This window comes from Gopherus evgoodei, chromosome 6, assembly GCF_007399415.2.
Source record: "Gopherus evgoodei ecotype Sinaloan lineage chromosome 6, rGopEvg1_v1.p, whole genome shotgun sequence".
Classification (NCBI taxonomy): Eukaryota; Metazoa; Chordata; order Testudines; family Testudinidae; genus Gopherus; species Gopherus evgoodei.
Window position 1 is genome coordinate 120,138,453 of NC_044327.1, and position 22,478 is coordinate 120,160,930.

At 44.9% G+C, this 22,478-nt stretch overlaps 1 protein-coding gene across 6 annotated transcripts in view; it reads right to left on the minus strand.

Annotated features, from left to right (window-relative positions):
• Positions 1–15,458, minus strand: part of SMAD4 (SMAD family member 4) — a 32,600-nt gene extending 17,142 nt beyond the window's left edge. The window contains exons 1-2 of one of the 6 annotated variants that reach the window (XM_030565706.1): positions 15,158–15,453; positions 8,141–8,218 (exon numbers count right to left, since the gene is read on the minus strand). The gene's annotated coding sequence lies outside the window, so the exon portion shown is untranslated. Of the gene's footprint in view, positions 1–8,140; positions 8,219–15,157 lie in introns of all 6 variants that reach the window. The other 5 variants (XR_004000830.1, XR_004000831.1, XM_030565707.1 and 2 more) reach the window with 5 other exon arrangements.
• Between the last annotated feature and the right edge of the window lie 7,020 nt (positions 15,459–22,478).

Sequence of the window (22,478 nt, forward strand, 5' to 3'; positions counted from 1 at the left end):
GCAGGACCAAGCCCCAGACAGATTTTTGCCCCAGATCCCTATATGGCCCCCTCAAGGATTGAACTCACAACCCTGGGTTTAGCAGGCCAATGATCAAACCACTGAGCTATCCCTCCCCTTACAGGGTGAATACTTTACATATGCAGGTATATTAAAATACCCTATTTGCTTTCTTTTAATTGTATACATCAAAAATGGGGGATTTGATTAATTATATATTTAGAAAGTAACAGCTCCCAAGTATAAATCTCAGCATGCATTTGAACGTGAAATTTCTAGATCACACTTATATGCAGCAGCATCATGTTTTATTATTCTTGTTAAGCCCTATGTATTATGTATAACATTTGCATTGGGTGAAGGGTCTCTCACGAGTGAAATTATTGCTAGGGGAAGCAGAGCTGAATGCACTCTACAAAGAACCTCCACTCTTTTCCCCATCCCTGAATTAACAGAGACAGAAGTAGTGGCAGCAACAGGAGGAAAAAAAACAACAAAAAAAAACACCACAGCCGGAGACCACTAGTTCAGTGGAGTTGTCAGTTCTACCTCATGAGGCTTACAGAGACCAAAATAAACTGAAAATATATCTGGCCCAGTTCTATAACCATAAAACCTCCAGTACCAATGTGGAGAAGGGAAGGGTGAGCAAGGAATAGAGCACAGGAGGAAAGTGGGGACAGATGACCCCAAAATGGACATATATATATGGACCGATTTTAGAGTGGGATTCTGTATTTCAAGATCTTTCAATATACCAATCCAGCTAACTATCACCACAAATTAATCTGGTGGCCAAATAAAACTCGGAAACAAGCCCAACCCTCACAATTTTCAATCCCATCCTCTAAAAAAAAAAAAAATTCCCTCTTCAGAAAAATAGAGTTAAATCCTTCATTTGGATAATATGGGCCGGGGGGGGGGGGGGGGGGGGGGGGGGGGGGGGGGGAAAGATGCTTTTAACACAGTATTGCACATAACTACAAAATTTTAACAATATGTCTACACTTAAAACACTATGGTGGCACAGCTGCAGCCACATCACTATGGCACTTGACTGTAGATACTCCCTACAGTGAGGAGTGGGATTCTCCCATCACTGTAGTTAAATCCATCTCCCCTAGAGGTGGTAGCTAAACTGATGCAAAAATTCTGTCAACCTAGCACTGTCTACACCCGGTCTTAGATCAACATAGCTACAGCTCTCAGGGGAGTTGATTTTTCACCCCTGAGAAACACAGCTATGCCAATGTTAAGTTGTCAGTGCAGATCAGCCCTAAATAGAAGCTATGTAAATTTAGCAACCCTATGAGAAACTAAATATGCTTAAGTTATGAAGTTCAAAACTCAGCTTTAACAGGTCTGCTTTTGTAAAAAGAAAGATGTGTAACAGCTAGTGTTTTATACAGTGATCTACAAACATACTATATTAAGTAAGGAAAAAATATTTTGGGGAGTCAATTAGATTTGGGAAACAACAGGAACAAATTAAAATAGCCAAACACTTAAAATGCAGATTGAAAAAAACAGCTAAGCAAGATGCTACTGTCCCACTGAACAATTTATTACTAGCCAATTCTTCAAAAAGCTTCCTTAAAGATAAAACTGAACCGAAAATTCCACTGTCACACTTCTCTCCACCTGAATGAACAAAACACTAACTCCTACTCAGGCCTACACTGAGGTAGTGAAGGGTGATATATCCTTTTAAACTAGGCAAAGAAATTCAAAGCAGGAGGCAGCTGTTTAAAATTAACATTGGTAGGCAGGTGCCACATCTCCTCATTTTCGTACCTGTGGATACTTCTGCCAAAAAAAGGTTACCAGAACAATAAAGATACACCAGTAATTTGCAAGCATTTAGGTCCATCTACAGTGGAAATTATATTGTCTATACTTAAAATGCTAGTAGTGATTTGTATGTAATTGACATTACTGAGTGTCTACATTGCAGTGCTATTTCACTTCCATTATCCTCATGTCCACACAAAGCTGTGGAATACAGCTGTGCAAGCAAAATATCCCTTGGGAACCAATTCCCAGAACTGCTATGCTATATCCCTGATAATAGCAGCCTTTTCTGTAACACAAACTTTAGCAAACTATGGCCCGCGGGACCATCCTGCCCGGCCCCTGAGCTCCTGGACAGAGAGCCTAGTCCCCAGACCCTTTCCCGCTGTCCCCACCCTTCCACCACAGCCACGCTGCTGCACAGGCCGCACTCTGGCCCGCCGCTTCCGCTGGGCATGGGAAGCGCAGCTGGCTCTGGCCAGGTGTCACAGCTGCGAGCTCCTGCTGCTGCTAAGGGGGGGAGGGGCATCGGTAAGGGGGGCAGGGGGGTTCTGGAGGGCAGACAGGGAGGGGGCAGCTGGATGGGGTGGAGGTTCAGGGGGGCAGTCAGGGGATGGGGAACAGGGAGGGTCGGATAAGGGGACGGGATCTCAGGCGTGGGTGGTTCGGGGGACGAGGAGCAGAGGGTGGTTGGATGAGGGATGGGAGTCCTGGGGAGGAGGGGGACTGTCAGGGAGCAGGGGTGTGGATAGAGGTCGGGGTAGTCAGGGGACAGGGAGCAGGGAGTTGGATAGGGGGCGGGAAGTGGGAGGGGGCAGGCTGTTTGGGGAGGCACAGCCTTCCCGACCCGGTCCTCCATACAGTTGCGCAACCCCAATGAGGCCCCCAGGCCAAAAAGTTTGCCCACCCCTGCTATAACATCACCCCAAAATGGAGGCCAAGCCAAGTGCTCAGAGGTAGGATTTTCTGTGTGAATTACTGAAAAACTCATTGCCAGACAAGTTCTGAGGCACAGAAAAGCAGTCCAATTTACGCAGACGGGGTGCTTCTGGTCAGCTTGACCCCAGGAGAGTGAAATACAAAAAGCAACCCAGAGAATATCCAAAGGAGAGAACAGCGATGGGAAAATGAGTATTCCAGCTAGTCTGACAGTATTCCTTGTCTACAGTAGGAAGGTAATACTACAGGCTAGCCTGGGCAAAGAACAAGTGTTTAGCCTCGCTCAAAGCAGGAACAACAGAAATGATATGAGGCCTTTCGAATACTGGCAGCAAATCTGTGTGCAGCATGTTGAGCATTTAAGATATAGTTATTTAATAAACCAAATTCTCCAGCATAAATGAGGCCTTAGAACTGTCAAGAAATTTCAACTAAGGAAGCCCTTTGACATAACCTGTGGTCAAAGAGGGGAAAAAAAAAGTTGTATTTGTGCCTGTGTTTTTTTTATTCTGAAGAGGGTGTGAAAGGTTTGGTTTCGTTTTTAAACACACTTTTTCTGCTTTGATGTTAGCAACATTAGGATACGATTTCCATGCTTTTACTGAAGGACTCCTTGGAGAAGTAGAGAACTGAAGTGGGAGCTTACGCCCTCAGCTGAAGTACAGGAGTGTTGAAATTAACAAACAAAAAAAAGTCAAACAAACAGTGTTTTAAATGATGACAAAAAAATCACTCCCTCAATCTCTCTTTCATTGTCACAAACCTACTAATTTGCCAGTGCTTGAGAAGTATAAACCTGTACTTTCTAAAAAATCTTTCAGGTTCTTCTTCATATATCAAAAAGGAAGCAAAAATAGGCACTTTTTCCCTTGACAGATGACCTTTAACACTTTTTACAAAAATACAATCCACAAATATTTTGTCAGACTTGGTTTTAAAAAGCTGAACACTATGCTGGTCAGGAATTAGAAATCAGCCACACTATACAACAGTTGAGGCAGGACAAGCTATTGTTTGGCCCAAGGGGACAGAAGGAAGAAGGTGCTCTCAGTGAAGGAAAACTAGATTATATTATTAAGGAAGAAAATGAGAAGCTAAGGAATGATGCCAATAGAAGTAGATACATCAGCAGTCCAACGAATGTCTTTGGGCAAGAGGGCAGACTCAGGGCTAATGTTCATACATCACCCAACTGGTTTATACTAGTGGTTAAGCCAATCACAACAGTGGAGGGGTCAATTTAATCAAGAAACAAACCCAAAATATTAAATATGACTGACTATTTAAAATAGCACTGGATAATTGCCCTAAGGTGTAGACAAACAGCCACAAAGTTCCCCCATTTCATTACTATTTATTATAACTGATAGCATCCACAGTATGCTAGGTATTTTCTAAACAAATGAAGACAGGGTGCCTGTGCAAAGAGTTTACATGTTTTAAAGGCAAACAGACCGACAAACAGAGAAAGGTTTGCGTAAAAGGGAAATAATATTGAAGTAAAGCAAACAAGATATAACTGATAATGCCTGGGTAAGAAAAATTATAACTGAAATATATATTATTTCAAAGTTACTACAGTCTTCTCATAATCAGACTATTACTTTCTGTAGGCATCACAGCCAAAGTGAGTCTTCAGGAGAGATCAGAGTTCTACACAGCTACCTCCCCTTCTGATCAGGTCAGGAAGGACAATCTATCTTGGCAGATGGGGAGGAGTGAAAAGTCCAAAAGATGCTTGTGGGAGAAGCAGATAAACATAACATCAAGACTGGCACTGTGTGGGCTGTTAGCAAATATAGACATGAACAGAGTCAAGAGTGGATAAGAAGGGGGAGGTGGACTTATGAAAGCATGTGCAAGAAGCTTAAATTCAATGTAATTGTGGTGGTGCACAATGTACTTTCATATGAACCAAAAGAAAAAAAAAGGTTTCATATATGTTCAATACTGTGTGACAAACTCAGGGCTCTAACTTTTATTTTTGTCCAGTTGAGGGGCTTAAATGGTGAAAAGAGAAGAGGAGTTACTTGGTTTTCCCCACCAGTTACTTCAAATGGAAGATAACGCTTAGCATTAGCTCATGCATTTAACATTAAAACCCTTCCAAGGAAGAAATACTAGGTAAGCACCAGATTTTTAAATGGCAGGTATACAACATTAAGGTGATACAAATGTTGAAGGTTTAACTCTAAAAATGTAATGACTATTATCAGTTCTTTTACCAATATACAATTTAAATGTAAAATATAAAGATAGTGCTCATCTCTCAAGATTGCCAACGTATCTCTAGCAGATATTTTTAAAACAGCCAAAAATAAAAACAAGATCAGAAGGAGCACAGTAAAGGCAGGAAGACAGCCATATGCTGATCTAGAGCCACATACAGAAATTCCATTGATTTCAATTAATAGTAACTGTATATGAGCTAAAGTTTAAAACAGTTAGAACCCAAATTAAATTCTTATATTTTCAATGTAATGGCCAACAGCCAGGAAGATGCATGTTTAGAGGTCTCAGATGAGGTAATTCATCCCCTGCAAATGTTGCCAAATTCAATACCTGTCTCATAACATTGCTAACATTTAAACAGATTTCTGATAAAGCCAAAGTGAGAAAGCCGCAGTGAGACTAGACTGAGCCATATATTTTGTTTTGTTCTCAGGTACATCTCTACCCCGATATAACGCTGTCCTCAGGAGCCAAAAAAATCTTACCGTGTTATAGGTGAAACCGTGTTATATCGAACTTGCTTTGATCCACCGGAGTGTGTAGCTCTGCCACCCCGGAACACTGCTTTACCACATTATATCAGAATTCATGTTATATCAGAATTCATGTTATATCGAGGTAGAGGTGTATTTATTTCATCCTAAAGTACTCAAAGTATACACTTCTAACTAAATATAATTTAATGGCATTTTTAAAGCTTTAGATAGGCACTTTTGAAAATCCCACTAGGCACATTTACACATCTAAATACCTTTAAAAATCTGATCCACAGTGCTTGTCTTGTATCTGGAAGCAAGATTTTCCATCCCCTGAGGTCTCAGATAAATGACTACTGTCCACATTACAAATCAAATGAAAGAGTTTGGCATAAATGGCAGTCTAATCTCTTGAACTAAATGTGTAACACTACAAATTTGTTTTCCCTCCTGCTCTGTTATAGATGAAAAAAAACAGTGTTGTACCAGAAAAAATGATTAAACAATCTTCTCAATATTAATACTGATTCAAAGGTAATGTACAATCCGACACTGGACTCCAACAGCTGCAGTTTTTACACCCAAGCTAGGTGCTAAAGAAATTATCTATACCTTGAATATCATACAAAGCTCTTATGGCACAGCTGATACAGTTTTATTTAGCTCAGTAAATGAGTTAGTGTTCTCAATTCAACCATAATGCACAAATGATGTATTTTATGACAGATCTGAGCCCCTTCCCAGCCAAAACACACCAAAAAAACCCTCTAACCAACCTATCAAAATGAAAAGGCTCGCAAACACAATGCTTGCAATGTAGCCAAACTGTCATAACTATTAAAACCTTAACTTTTTATTTCCTGATGTCTGAGCCTTTAAATTAGAAACCTTAAATTGAGGTTTGCCTCTGAAAAATTACTTTGTAAAAAGGCAATTCTGGGGTTCCATTCTGATGTGTTTCAATCATATCCTACCCAAGTACTTTCATACCTGACTGGGGGTCTCAATGTTAATCTGTGTTCTTTTCTTGTATATAACCATCAGTTATAAAGGACATTTAGACCAAATTACAGCCCTGACAATTTCACAGACTGAGAAAAATCCTATTGTGCAGCAGCCTGGGATAAATAGAAATACTGTAAGCATCAGGTTTTCTGTCTGCCAGACAAGGAAAGGGAGGTACGCTGAGTGACAGGCACAGCAGCACTCACGTGCCAGCAAAAAGGGTTGTTGAAGGGGCTGAGTGTGACTAGAGCAGAGTACTGATCTGTCTATAGGTAATAAGAGGAGGCGGGGCTGAGCAGAGTGACTGAACTAAGCTACCAGATGTTAAGAGGGCAGGCTAGTTGATGTCAGCCACAAAAATAATGCCTTGAAGAAATGTACTGCTAAGCATGGCTGAGGCGGAGTCCTGGTTTCAACATGCCATCTGTCAGTTCTCTGAATAGAGAGATCTGGTGTGACTGGGTTTGAGATTTTGAGCTACAGATTGAACTATCATAGCAATTTATCCTTTGACAAAAAGTCCAGCAGAGGTTTATTTTTCCAGCCAACCTACAGCAGGCTGTGTATCAAGTTTTAGAGCTTTGCAAACTGGGACGTTTTAGCAGCAGCTGCACCTGAAAGATAGTTTGATTTGGTTTAAGAGGGAGAATAAAGATTGCAAACTGTTGGCCACAAGAGTTAGGAAGTTTGAAGACAATCATTTTGTCAGGAAGACAAGCAACCTTTTAACTTATCAACCAAGCTAAAATACACAATTTGATAACCAGCTACTGATACAAAACACAATTTGATTTTAGAGGAGAAGATGGTCTATTACTTTGATACTATCTTTGCAGATGGTGTTAAGGCCAAGTTTCAACTGGATATGCCTCGTGTTATTGTGCACTGAATCATCCAGAGCTTCCTATTCTGGATTTTAAAATAGGTTATCCTCAGGTTTAGATGATTTCAAAATGAATTCAAACATTTCCAAATTTTACTATAAAAAGATGACAACTTCAGGCTCTCGCTGATGCCTTTCAGGCAACTTGGAGGTATATGAAGATATTCACCATGTACAGTACACTGTGTTTCTGCTCGGGCTACAGCACTGAAGGCAATGATAAAAAAAAAAATCATTTGACCATCAGCCACTTGATCGGTTTCTATAATACAGTCCAAGACAAGCACGTTAGTGGACACAATATGCTTCATGACAGATTTCACCACTGCGACTGAAGACTAACATTTTAAGGAGACAATCTCTTATTGTTCGAGGGTTTACATAAACTATAGATTTTTTAATTTAACATTTATATTGCAGGAGCACCCAGAGGCCACAACAAGGTTGGACTCCACTGTGACGTACACCATCAAACACATAAATAAACTTACAATCTAATATCTAGAGTGCACTTTGATGGAACTTTTAGTGATGAAAAACAATTCCAGAATTAATGCCAAAAAATGTATCCCAGGGAAGGCAAATTTAAATGAGTAAATATTTCTGGTCCTTTAGAAGCAAAACTGGAGGGAAAAATAATATTATTTTCAGCTTCCAACGAACATATTTATTTGTAGCAGCTGGTTATCAAACTGTCCATTTTAACTGGTTATTACGTTAGTTTCATGGTCTTCTGCTACTGCAGTGTTAGAATGAGAGTTTCCACAATAAACTTAGCAAAGTGATGCCCACAAACAAATATGCAACAAAGCACCCCTTATGTCTTGATGCAGATGCCATAATGCCCCAACCGTGGATGCTTTCCCAGCCATGTCAAATTCTCTCTGCTTGCCTGAATGAGGAACAACAACAACAAAAAACAGATTTGTAGATACTGGCACAATCAGCACACAATAGCAACAGCAAGCAGTATACTATAGCACTATACTGGTATGGATATGACAAGCAGTAGATGGATGTTATCCATACTATTCTTTAGATATTAGAATTTAACTTAATTCAAATTGAAGAAAAACAACATTAATGCTTGCTCTTTCACTGATGGTGGCGGCGGAAATGGCATATCCATTTATACTAAAGCAAGGACAACACAAAAGAAAATAAAAAAATCTTTGGCACAATTGTACAAAACAGAATAGGAGGAATTCAGAGAAATGCTTTGAGGCAAATCTCAGTAGCAATAATAATATTTCATCTTAATTTAATTAAGAGAAGACAACAATTCAAAAATGTAGGTAGCCTCTTTTTCTTGTGGAACAACCAAATCTGAAGTCTTAACTGCCTTTAAAGAGTTTCTGTTTTTCCTCAGCCTCCACTTGCACGCACCTATTGCTTTCAATGACATTTTACAAGTGTAACAGATTGGCCCTGTAACTGGAACACAGTAAACCTTTCTACTGAGGATACACAAGGACCTAGCTTGGCTGTGCTGCCTCTGCAGGATTAGCAGAAATTGTAGACAAAAAAAAAAATCCTACCCTTACTCTGTCACCTAAGACAACAACTATGAATCAAATACATAGAGTAACTCCTCACTTAATGTCTTCTCATTTAATGTTGTTTCAATGTTACATCCCTGCTCAATTACAGAACATGCTCGTTTAAAGTTGTGCAATGCTCCCTATAACATCCTTTGGCCACCTGCTTTGTCCACAGCTGGCAGCCCCCCCCCCTCCTGCCTGCAGCAATCAGCTGGTTTTGTGGCATTAAGAAGACAGGAGAGGGAGGGGGGAGGCTGCGCACAGCATCCTTGCTCCTCCCCCCAGCCTCCTGAACCCCAGCCTCCTAACGCCACAAGACCATTGATTGCTGCAGGCGGGGGGGTCGGGAGGGGGAGCCAGGCAAAGGGCACTGATCCATGGGGTCCACTGGCGGGCAAGAGGCGCAGGGGAGCTGTTTAATACCTGTATTAAATTGCTTGTTTAAAATGTATATATAGTGCTTTTTGTCTGGCAAAAAAAAAAATTCCCTGGAACCTAACTCCCGCATTTACATGAATTCTTATGGGGAAACTGGATATGCTTAACATCATTTTGCTAAAAGGTGCATTTTTCAGGAACACAATTACAACATTAAGTGAGGAGTTACTGTATATGGAAAAGATGATGAATAAGTATGTTTACACAGTCTTTTTCAGAATAGAATCACATTTTAAAGTTAGATTAATCTAAATTTTTGTATTTCAATTTCCCTTCCCATACCGCTAGCCAATATTCTTAAGGACTTGTAAAGGCTAAATAAACTCCAATTTGTAGTACATACAACAGACTGACTCTGTCAGGGAAGGAAGATAATCACTAGGGCTCTACCAAATTCACAGCCATGAAAAAGGCATCATGGGCCGTGAAATCTGGTCTTTTGTGTACTTTTACCCTATATTATACAGATTTCCTGGGGAGACCAGTGTTTCTCAAAATGGGGCTCCCTATGCAAAAGAGGGTTGTGGGGGGCAGGGAGGTCACAAGGTTATTGTAGGGGGATCATCTTCTCTGTAGCGTTCAGAGCTGGGTGGCTGGAGAGAGGTGGCGGCTGGCCAGCCAGGTGCCCAGCTCTGATGGCTGCGCCTCGCCAGCAGCATCACAGAAGGGTGACAATACCGTACCACACCACCCTTACTTCTGTGCTGATGCCTTTCGAGTTGGGTCAGGTCCCCTACAGTTACAATACTGTCAAATTTCAGATCTAAATATCTTAAATCATTAAAAAAAAATTTTTTTTTAATTCCTATGACCATGAAATTGACCAAAATGGACCAGGAATTTGGTAGGGCCCTAATGATTACACATAACAGTGGGGTGCTGCATATTCCTCTTGGCTGCCATTCAAACTAGATCAGTTTCAAAGACCTACACCTAATCTCTGAGACCCTCGATGAGCTAGGACCTGACTGTCTTAAGTTCCAAGTGTAGATAAAGCCTATGTCAATATAACTACATTGCTCAGGGGCACAGAAGTTCCACACCCATGAGCAATGTAGTTATACAAATCTAACCCCCCAGTTTAGACAGCACTATGTCAATGGGAGGGCTTCCCCCATTGACATAATACTCTACCTCCCCAAGAGGCGATAGCTTACACTGAGAGCAGAACCTCTCCTGTTAGTGTAAATAGTATCTTCACTAAGAGCTATTGTGGCACAGCTACACTGTAAGTGTAGACAAGCCCTTAGAAACACACAGATGGAGAGGCTGAATCTCAGATATCTGTGTTCACAAGGGATGCTACCACTGAGAGTCAAATAAAAGTGTCCCCAAGCCCATAAATCAATGTGGTGACTGATTAAGGCTAGTTAGTTTCACAGCCAACGGTACACAAGGGAGTGATGGGGGCCAGCATCATGTCCAACTGCCTTTGATAGCCCTAACACAAAGGCTCAGAAAACCATTGCAACTGGGTGAACTGGAAGTTGCCTTTCAGTGTGAGATCAATCAAGACTCGAATCCATGAGCTTCAGGATTGAAACTGAGCATGTTACCCTCTACACCAGGCCTGCACAACATACGGCCCGCAGAGGCTCACTGTGCGGCCCGTGGCAGGAATTCAAAAGGCTCTGAGCTGCCCGCAGCGGCGGGGAGCCCAGAGTTCTTTAAATCTCAGCCGCGACCGGGATTCAAAGGGCTCTGGGCTGCCTGCAGCTGCAGAGAGCCCAGAGCTCTATAAATCTCAGCCGCCAGGGCGGGCTTTAGGCCAATTCAACCAATTCCCCTGAATGAGCCCACCCCTAAGAGTGCCACATGCCCAAGCCCCAGTACTGTGTACCGACAAAAGCCATTGCGCTGTAGCGGGGTGGCCCAGCTTCCCAAGCGGGCAATTTAAAAGGTCTGTGGCTCCCAGGCCCTTTAAATTGCCACCAGAGCACCAGTGCTGGAGCCCTGGGGGCTATTTAAAAAGTCCAGGGTTCCCGTCGCTTCTACCACTCCAGCCCTTTAAATAGCCACCGGAGCCCCACCACTTCCCCAGGATTCCCATGGCTATTTAAAGGGCTGGGGCAGTAGAAGGCGGCGAGCCCTGGGCCCTTTAAATACCCCCCAGAGCCCTGGGGTAGCGGGGGGCTCTGGGGGCTATTTAAAAGGCCGGGACTCCAACTGCCTCTGCCGCTGCGGTCCTTAAATAGTCGCTGAAGCCACACCGCTTCCCCAGGGCTCCCTCGGCTATTTACAGGGCTGGGGCGGTAGGAGGCGAGCCCTGGGGTAGCGGGGGGGGTCCCGAGATGCCTTTGCTGCCCTGGTCCTTTAAATAGCCCCTGGAGCCTCACCACTTCCCCAGGGCTCCAGCTTCCCCAGGGCTCACAGGGTTGGGGCAGTGGAAGCAGGGGAGGCCCAGGCCCTTTAAATAGCCCCTGAGCCCCGGGCTGCTGCTGCTACCCTGGTGGGTACCCCCTGTACCTGCACCAGTTGCCGGCAGCCAACCCCTGCTGCACCTCTTGCCCTGCCTGCACCAGTTCCTGTCTGCGCCCAGCCCTGCACCCGCTGCCCACAGCCAGCCCGTCTCCAGCCAGCCCCTCACCCCCTGCCTTGCCTTCAGCCCTGCACCAACCAGTCTCCAGCCAGCCCTGCACCCCCTTCCCTGTCTCCAGCCAACCCCTGCCGCACCCCACTGCCTGAAGCCAGCCAGTCCTGCCCTCCTTTGTCTCCAGCCCTGCCAACCCATGCCGCACCCCCCCGGTGGCCCTGCCTGAAGCCAGCCAGCCCATCCCACACCCCTTGCCCAGCCTGCAGCCAGATCCTACCTCCAGCCAGCTCCCCGCCACCTCGAGCCAGCCTCATGTCCACTGGTGCCCTGTAGTTCCCAGGGAAGTAACCCTGCACACCTGCTTCAATGAGGTGGGCAGGGAGCAGCTGGGACCCACACGTGCACCCTAGCACACCCTCAGGGAGTGGCGGAGCTCATTTCTAGTTCAGACACATCTTTTTAAAAAAGAACTTTAGGTGGGGTTAACATACATCTGTACTTTCCCGGACATGTCAGGCTTTTTGGATCTTAAATCGCCATCCAGGAGGAAAATACCGACGTATGGTAACCCTACTGGTACAAAAAATACATACTGTGGCAGAACTTTTTATAGGGAACCGATTGCTAAGAAATGAAAGGCTTTTTTTTTTTTTTCTTACATTTTTTTTTCCTTTCAGTCATCCCTGCCGGGGCCCCGCCGAAAATGTTCAAATTGGGCCCTGCACTTCCTAAAGCCGGCTCTGCCAGCTGCGGCCGGGATTCAAAGGCTCTGGGCTCCCCACAGCCGTGTGGAGCCCAGAGCCCTTTAAATCTCAGCCGCGGCCGGGATTCAAAGGGCTCTGAGGCGCCCGCAGAGATTCTCAGTCGTGGCTGAGATTTAAAGGGCTCAGGGCCCCCCGCCGCCACAGGCAGCCCAGAGCCCTTTGAATCCCAGCGGCGGCTCCAGCAGATGCGCTGGGGCTGGGATTTAAAGGGCTCGGGCTCCCCTCAGCAGCAGGAGCTCTGGGCCCTTTATTTCCCTGCCCCAGCCCCACAAAGCTTCGGGTTCCTGCAGCCGCCAGAGCCCTGGGCCCTTTAATTTGACCATGTTGGCTCCCAGTCAGCTCTTCAGCTGGGAGCCCTTGGTTGATTTAAAATCAAGTAACACCTCCCCACCCCCAACCTTCCTTTTTGGCCCACAGCTGTTTTGGTGGGGCAGCACTGGGAAAGGAGGGTTTGTTTCTGCAGGGCTGGGCGGTGCTGGGGTGGAGTGTTTCTGCTGGGCCGGGGGGGGGGGGATGTTTCTGCGGGGCTGGGGGGTTTTGACCCTCAGCTGTTTTCTTTGGAATAATGTGGCCCTCGCCACTTTACGAGTTGTGCAGGCCTGCTCTACACCATCACACCTCTATCTCACTGTCTCTGTGTCACTGACAGAAGCCACAGTGAGAGTTTCAGGAGCTGAGGAAAGGATATTCTCAGCAATGGGCCTGAAGATGCAGAACTCCTTAACACAGAACAAAGGAAGCCCAAAGCAGACTGTTTTCAGAGCAGAATACAAACTCACCTTTTTGAAAAAAGCTTCCTTTAATAAGAACTTAACAATAACCTGGCGAAAATCTCATAAATAAAAGAAATAATGGTGACTGAACCAAATAATAGAAGGAAGAGTAGACTCTTATGAACAAATTTAGTGTAATTTTATATTTTTATTTAATGCCTTGATACCATAGCAATGGGTATTTAGCTAATGTGCCTTCTGTACTGAAAACTGCACAGGGATAGCATTTTGTGTTTGCTCAAGCCTTTTTTTTTTTTTTTTTTTTTTTAAATTTTCACCTCTGTGGTGAGACTAAGCATGGAAAATTCCAGCCCCAAAAGAATTTTTCAGAATACGTGCAGTACTTTTGAAATTTTTTGCAGTCAGGTCTTTTGCTCTGCACCACAGTATACAAATATTTCTCAACCTCTGCACATTTATTGTGTTATTTCTTGTATAAAGTAAGTTGAATTAAACCCATCTACTTATAAAACTAATTCTAGATATTGATCAGTTTCAGGGACATTTGTACTGATTTCTTTAGAGCTTTGCTCTGTGCATGAATACTGTTTTTAATAATAAAATATTAAATGCATATACATGCCTGTAAGACAAGGAAATCAAAAATCAAAATAGGTTAATGCCTGTAAAGTGGAAGAAAGCCTTATTCCAACCATCACCTAGCCAAAACAAGATGATGGCCAGAAGGAGGGTAAGATGCCTCCTTTTTAATTAGATTAATTTTGTAGTTTAGTATAACTATTTTGTCTGGCAGTTGCATACAATTTTTATCTAGAAATGCTGCACATAGTTCAATAATAAACTTAGAATACATATGAAATAAGTTAATTTACAGGCAAGATTATAAATAGAAAAGTCACAGAGTTTGAAAACAACTTTTACCTAGTTTACAGGGACTCACATAAAAAAAGAATTGATTGAGGATTGCGATTTGATGTTAAAAAAACACAGAAAAATCTAGTATGCGCTAATATCTTCAAAGTATAAAGGCCTCTGAACACCTTAAAATAAACTAAAAACATGATTTACAATAAAAAACCAAGATGTTTCAATCTGAGAGCAGAAACCAAATATGATTAACCCCCCCAATAAAACAACTAAACACACACAGCACATTTTAGTTTTAGAAGTGTAACTAGAGCTGTGGGCCACAGTATCAAAGGATAGAGTGGCAGGAAAGGCACTTCAATAATGAGGATGGTGGAAGAGCTTAACAGGGGATAGACTGATCAACAGGAGACTCGAGAAACCTTCTATACCACAAGGACAAAAAAGAGTAAGGGAGCTGGGGAATGGAGCTGAGTGCAGCACAAGGTGGGCAACCTCCTACAACAGGGGGAGCAAGAAAATGGGAAGAACTTGTAAGCTGGAGGGGACGGAGAAGGAAAAGAGAGCAAGCAGGCAGGAAGGATGCTCTCCTAACGCCCCAATCCTGCAGTGGGACCAGCACCAGGACCTCCGTGGGGGTGCAAGGGTCCCCTGGCCGCAGTCCTGGGAACTTCGTACAAGGGCGGCCCGTTACAGCTGGGTGGAGCCCCAGGGGCGCTACCTTCGCGCCAAAGAGGGGAACCGAGAGAGCTCCCCTCCCCCCGCTCGGGGGCACGCAGCCACCCAAGGACAAGCAGCCACAGGGCGCAGAAAGCCCCCGCGCGCGCAGCGCGGAAGCTCCGGGCGAGGGGGGGGTAACCCGAGGGGGGGGCCGCGCTATCCCGGAGTGGGGGCGGGGCGCACTTTCCAGGGGGAGGCGGTGTGCGATTGGATACAACCGGGGGCGGGCGTTACCTGAGCTCTCTAGGCTCGGCTGGGCCGCGGTGGGCCCGAGCCCCCCTGTTCCCCCCACCCCGGCGGGCGGCCCCTGGTGCGCCTCCTCCTTAGCAAGGGGCCAGGCCCTGGGGATGCGCGACCGGTCCCCTCAGGGCGGCCCCGGCTGGGTGGGGGAGGAGGCGCTCACGGGCCTCCGGAGCGGGGCAGGGAAGGATCCAGCCGCCCCGTTACCGCCGCCTCCGCCGTGTTGTTGTTGCAGTTGCAGCTGCTGCCGCTCCGCCACCGCCGCCGACACGTCCAGCTGCCTCCGCGCATGCGCAACATCCGGGCAACCCCGCCAGAGGAGGGAGTCCCCCTCCTGCTTCCACCATCACCACGGAGAAATTGTACTTTTGCGCATGCGCCTAGAGGCAATCACCATCTCTCAGGTCGCAAAGCGCTGGATAACGTTTCCATGGAGGCGGGCGGGCGCGTTTTTGTAGGGGTGAATTTTAATACTGTGGTTTCTGTTCCCGCCGTAAGGGGAAAAAAGTGAATTTCCTTTCCACTCTGCTTTGGCTTTTCCCGTTCTCAGGGGCCCAGGTTCCTGAACTAGTCTGAGCAGTTACTGGGGCACCTGTCTGACTCCTGTTGCTGGTGGGAATTTGTTAGCTGCTCCGTGGGGGGGCTACTGCTCTGGTTCTGTATCTGGGAGGTCAGTCTGTGGAGCTGGGGCGCTGAGGGAAAATCAGGGTGGCTGCTCCTATTTCACACCCATAGGGGAGAGAGGACAGAGACCACCATTTGCCTGAGTTGGAGATTGACAGATTAACAGGGGCGCTGGGCCAGCACCTTGCAAACTGGTCCAGACATCCTCTGCTTAGGCCGGCAGAGCTGAACAGAACATGGGGTGGGTCAAGCAGTTGTTGGGGATCATTAATGCCAATCTGCACAGCAGGGCATGATTTCAGCCAAGGCAGCAGCGAAACTACATACACCCACCTTCACCTGGAAATTGAAAATCCTGAAATTCTCTTGGCTGCAATCCTTCAATCCCTCTCTCCACTCATCCCCCATCCCAGCTTGCTTTTGCCATTTGACTCAATAAAATCTACAGCAAATTAATGTTTTTAAGTCAAGGAAACTTAACTTAAAGATATGTAGGTAATGACAGGTCATAGTAACGGACCTTACTGCTTCAATGAAGTCTGCCCAAACAGGATACACCTCTCATGGAGGTTAAGTCCAGGATGGGTAAGGAATGGTGTCCCTAGCCTCTGTTTGTCAGAAGGTGGATATGGACAGCAGGAGAGAGATCACTTGATCATTTCCTGTTAGGTTCACTCCCTCTGGGGCACCTGGCACTGGTCACGGTCGGAAGACAGGATACTCGGCTGGATGGACCTTTGGTCTGGCCCAATACAGCCATTCTCATGTTCTTATTATCTTTTCACTGTCTTTTTGCAATTGCACAGTCAAAAGCCCTGAGATTCTGGAAGCACTCCTGAGTCTGAAGTCTCTCTCAAAAGCCTGACACTCGGTCGAAAGCCTGAGGCGTGGAAGGTATGGGTGAAACGTGTGCAAAGAGCCATCATTTCCCATCAACAGCTTATCCCTGTTTGAACCTCTCATTTTCTGGGGCAGAGCTATAATATATAGTAACAGAGAAATGCCTGTATCATCTATATTTCTGCAGTCCCTGTGTATCAGGGCATGGGGCCTTGCAGCACATACGCATGTCCCAATATCCCTAATACAGGCCTTGTTGGGACCTTTATACCCAGGAGCTATAGCTGTAGCTTACATGACTAGGATCAAGCATGTGGTCCATGGGAATTCATAAGGCCTCCTGCTATTTATAGGGGACAGCCCACCAGAGACACAGATTTAGGGAAATCCTAGAGTAGTTCTTACCGTAATAGTTTGGAAGGACTCCCCGAGAGGAAGGGTGTGTATGTGTGTTCTCTCCCTCCCAGCTGGTGGATGCTGGGACTGCCCTCAGGAAAGGGTGTGTAGCACTTTCCTTCCTAGCTGGAAAGTCCTGTGTGATTGTAATCCAGTGCTCTTGAGTTGATTTGTTGTGGTTTTGAGTTTGTGCTTTGGAAGCAAAGCAAGTCCTGAAGAAAGGGTTTTGAAGAGTTCTGTATTTTATACTTGATATTTCTACCCACAGCTGGTGAGTTTGCACACTTGCCAACACCTTGCCACTTAGGTTTCAGGAACAGAAATACCTGTGATTGATTGCTCAGAGGAGATAATGGAAAGGTGATCCTATTGATTTTATTAGATCTGTCAGCAGCCTCAGTCTGAAACTCATAAGGAGCTGTTTATTTTTCTCTGGGACAGTGGAGGGATGAATGAGGGTCCTGACAGTGGATGGGGTGAATGAGGGTCCTTGCAATGATTTTGTTTCTTCTTTTCTCAGATCTTTTTCCCCAGAATGTTCTGGATTTTAGTCCGTCACCCCTGTTGTGCCTCTATAGTTTCTGTGGGAGACAGAGACATGCTGGAACTGAGTATCAGCTATTAATTTGTTTGCTGTACATTACCCCAGCTCAGAGAAACAGCAAAATGAGCTCTAGAGAGCACATCATCAGCCTTCTCTGTCACATGGACTCCTGTGTTGGACAGGAGGAGTCTTTTGGCAGAGAACACAGAACAGCACTTCCCTATCACCTCTCTGTGCTAATCAAGGTTGGCTTTAATACTTACTTCGTAACTTGATTTTAAAATGCAAGGTGCCCAGTTGCTATGGTGATGAGCATAATAAAAGAACATAAAAATGCATAATGCAAGGAATAACATCCAGAACTGAGTTTCTATACAGATAATTTAAAAAAAAAATTATGCTAAGGTTTGCAGACAATAGTGTTAACCTTCCCTCCCACACAAAGCTTCTTAAACTAGAAGCTTTTATTTCTTTTAACAAAGACATTCTCACTTTCTCAGTGCTTGATCCTGCAACACTTGAGCCATATCCACACTTTAAAGTTGGGTTGACACAAGTTTTATTGGTGTACAACCACCAAAGTTTTTAATATTACTTGGGTGCGCGCACACGTGGCTGCTTGCATTGGCCCTGCCCATGCTTACTAGGAGTGCTTGCATCAATATACAGTGTGATGCACCATAGGTAGGTAGTATCAGTGTACATCCTCCAGCACAGTACCTTTTGGGACATTTCACCGTGCTTTGCGGGTGTAGTGGGTTAGCAGTCCTCCCTCCCCCTTTGGCTCGGAGGGAGGTCACTCTGCCTCACTGGGAGGTCAGCCCAGTTGTGGGGGGAATTAGCAAATCAAGGGCTACAATATATGGGGCCCTGGCCCTCAAGCAGGGCAGAGCTGCAAACAGACTCTTCAGCCTAAGATGGAGAGGCTGCCAGCCCAGAGGTGGGGTTGGCAGCAGAGTGCAGGGGAACCCAGGCACACATACTGCACCTGGTGCCAGCCCAGGGCCCTGACAGTGATAGAGGGCTTCACCAGTGGGTCAGCAGAGATCCCAGTGAAACACGCCAACTCAAGCAATGACAGCAAAACCAGACTAAAGTCTGGCTTCCCTGGGCTGCTTCCTACCACAATCCAGGGAGGGGCTTCGGCATCCAGGGGTCCTCTGTCTCCTCAGGCTACTCAGCCATCCCAGATGCTCTTCTCCAGGCTCAATCTTCTCTGGGGGCAGGCCACAGCCTGGTTCAGCCAGAGGCCTGCAGCAAGCAAGAGGCATCTGTCTCCTTCCCTGGCTCCTCTCCAGCTGAGCCAGAGGCCCCACCTCTTATACTTCCTGTCCTACCTCTTAACTTCCAATGTGAGGGCTGGGCTTGGCCTGGCTGCACCCACCCAGGTGCAGAGAGCAGTCCCCTTCCTCCCCACCCCCACCTCCGGCTTGGCAGAAGGCCACTCTGCCTCACTACAGTGGGATAGCAGTGATTTGTCCAGGGATTTCTGCATATTAGGGGTCAAGTTACCACCATGCCACTTTATCCAGCTCATAATACTTTTCACATCCCATAATTTTTACACTATTTTTTAAAACTCACACAGGGCTCTTTTTGGTCTCTGCCATCTCTCTGACAGAAACATGGACCCTGCAAAGTTCAGCACGATGCTCATGTGTGTTGCTGATACAGGACATACTATTCACAGAGCTTGAGGGAGTACTGCTACAAGTAGAACTGTGATGAGGAAGATGTGGAGATATTTGAGTACCATAACTGGATCCTGATGGATGTAGTGGGGGGGAAAAGCCATGTTGGTGTTGGCATTCACAGAGCAGCAATACACCTGGTGGTGATGCTTCTGAGTCTGAGAAACAAGCACTAATTGGTGGGATTGCATCATAATGCAGATTTGGGGTGATGAGCAGTGGCTTCAGAACTTTGGAAGGCAATAGGCCACAGGCCTGGCTCTGTGTGCCGAGCTCACCCTAGCCCTCTGAAGCAGGGACACCAAAATGAGAGCCGCCCTGACAGTGGAGAAACGAGTGGCGATCACATTCTGGAAACTTGCAACACTGTCTTGTTACAAGTCAGTGGGTTTAATTTGCAGATGTTGGTGGCCTGTGATATATAGGAGGTCACACTAGATGATTTGGTTGGTCCCTTCTGGCTTTAAACTCTAGGATGGGCAATCATTTTGGAGCTGGAAAATCCACAGTGGGGGGCATATCCCTATTTTGTCACCAGCCTACCTTCCCACACTATATATCAACAGAAAGAGCTACTTTTCCAGCAAATGCTAGTGTATCACTGGGAATGTTTCACTGATATTGGGCTGGCCAGGGAAGATGCATGATGCTCACATCTTTAAGAACAGAGCATGTTTCAAAAAGCTGGAAGCAGGAACATAATTCCTGACTGGTGGATTCCCAATGGCAATATTCAAATGGCAATCGTGATTCCCAGCCCTACCTGCCGAATGTGCTTTTGGTAGATAGAAGGGATGCTGACATTGTTTAGTCACTAGATTGGATCTCAGCAAGAAAAACATCCCAGTGGTTATAGCTGCATGTTGTGTACTGCATAATATCTGTGAGGCGAAGGGGGAACGGCTGCCTCCAGGGTGCAGTTCTGATGCCAGGCGACTGTAATGGTTAGTGTCCAGAAGTTTGTTTCCTCAAGATTCAATTCTCTGGAGGCTGAGCCACCAGACCTAGAACCAAACACATTGAAGTAAATGGAGATTTGCAGGGGGGCAGATTAATCCCCTAGATAGCTTGTACCAGACATTGAATAACTAAACATTTCTGAACTTTAAGTTAGGGTTTCTGTCCATGACTCTTTTACAAAGTTGACATAGAGCCCCAAAAGGAAAGAGAGATCAAAAAGAGAACTGGGATAAAAGGTAACATTATTTATCAAGTATCAGAGGGATAGACATATTAGTCTGGATCTGTAAAAGCAGGAGAGAGAGTTCTGTGGCACCTTATAGACTAACAAACGTAATGGAGCATGAGCTTTCATGGGTGACTCCTGCATGGGTGCATCCGACGAAGTGGGTATTCACCCACAAAAGCTCATGCTCCAATACGTTTGTTAGTCCATAAGGTGCCACAGAACTCTTTGCCACTTTTATTATCAACAGTATGTACAAAAACTGCAATGTTACAACCCTACCCTTTAAAATTAATTTCCCTTGCCATTCCCATAGCACTTCACTAAATTTCTCATGCTCTTCGGTTGATATCAGCCTAATGTGAGTCCTCCAAAAAGAAAAAAATCTTCAAATAAAGAAAAAGTTTAAAATTCTGGAAGTCGTTGGCCTACATACTGGTAATCAGCACCTCCACAAAACCTCTACTGTTCCAACACTGTCTTGATCATGTGGGTTAGTCTGCAAATCCATAGTGTCATCTTCAGGGTTTGCAATACTCATCCGTTTCATTATTTTTACTCAGCATCAAAAGTGCCCTCATTGTACTAGAACTTGAATAGCTGAGTGAAGTTCTGGATTCAGTTATCCCCACTATTATTTTTACCATGTCATCTCCAAATCCTAGAGGTTGGGGAGGAAAAAATAGCCAGAGTAGCAGTTTCCTCCCTGCTCTCCCTTGAAATACCGCAGTTCCTCTGGGTCGGTCCACATTTCCATGTGGTACAATCCAAACCAGCTTCACATATATTGGGCCCAGTCCTGTACGGTGCTAAACACTCAGCACTTGACAGGAGCTTTTCTCAATTTCCATCGAGCTATATGGCAATTGAGGGCACTCAGTATTTTGCAGGATTAGACCTAATTAGGTATCATTAACTGAGAGAGCACATCCATTTGCTGTCATTACATAGCACAAGAATAGCAGCCAACTAGTGGGGAAGGAGGGTACTAAATTCAGACACGAATGCTAGAGGAAATTTTAGTTGTTTCAAAATTCTTAAAGGAGAGGAAATGTTATCTGAGTCTTTGAGGGTAGCTTGTGGCATTCAAAGGGAAATTTGTACAGCTGGAAATTTTAATCCATGCTATATATCCTGTTCACTTGCACATGAGAGAATTCGGCCTTTGTACCTGCCATGCCGACTAAGTTTAAAATTAGAATGCTGACATTTGAGCTGTATTGGGTCTCTGTTTTTTCCCAGGGAGAAAGTTTTTTAACTTGGGATGCACTTGGAGATAAAAATAAAAAGGGAAGTCAAGGATCTCAAGTTTCTCTCCATCTTAGAAACTTTGCAAATAAAGAAGTTGCTAAAGCACACTTTACAAATCTACCAGAGATTTTAATATGTTACCACATTATTTAGCAGCTCTCAGGTTAAACATTATCAGGCAGATATATTTGAATCCTAAGCAATTTCTCCCTCTCCTAATTAATTTATGATTAATGGATCAATGAGAAAAGGATATATCCATTAATAGTGAGGATAAAGAACAATCTATGGCCCAAATCCTGCTTTTCTTACTGGCACATATAGTCCCATTAACTTAATTCTAATTGCACTAGTGGCTAGATTTTCAAAAGAGCTCAGAATCCAGCTTTTTTCAAACAAGAAAGGAAGAGACTTGAGGGTAGGAAATGTGTTTGTAAAGAGAATAGTCTTTGGCCCCATAACAGTTAAGAGAAATTCAGCACAAAATATGCACAAGTATTTCACATGCACCACTATAGTTACATAATGCATACCATGGTTCTACAGATTTGTTTTGGCAGCAGAGGTGTGGTGTTAACTAAAATTGAATGCTTTTCAATGAGGCGGCCAGTGTGGAGGAGCACACCAAGAGTATTTGCAGGATACAACTTTGTTTCTAGACAAACCCAACTGATGCCAGAGGAGTGACCATGGCTACTGTATGCAGATCACTGAATCTTGTAAGATATTTGATGGACATTAGTTGGATAGTGAGCTAGTATAAACAAGTGGCCTGCTCATGAA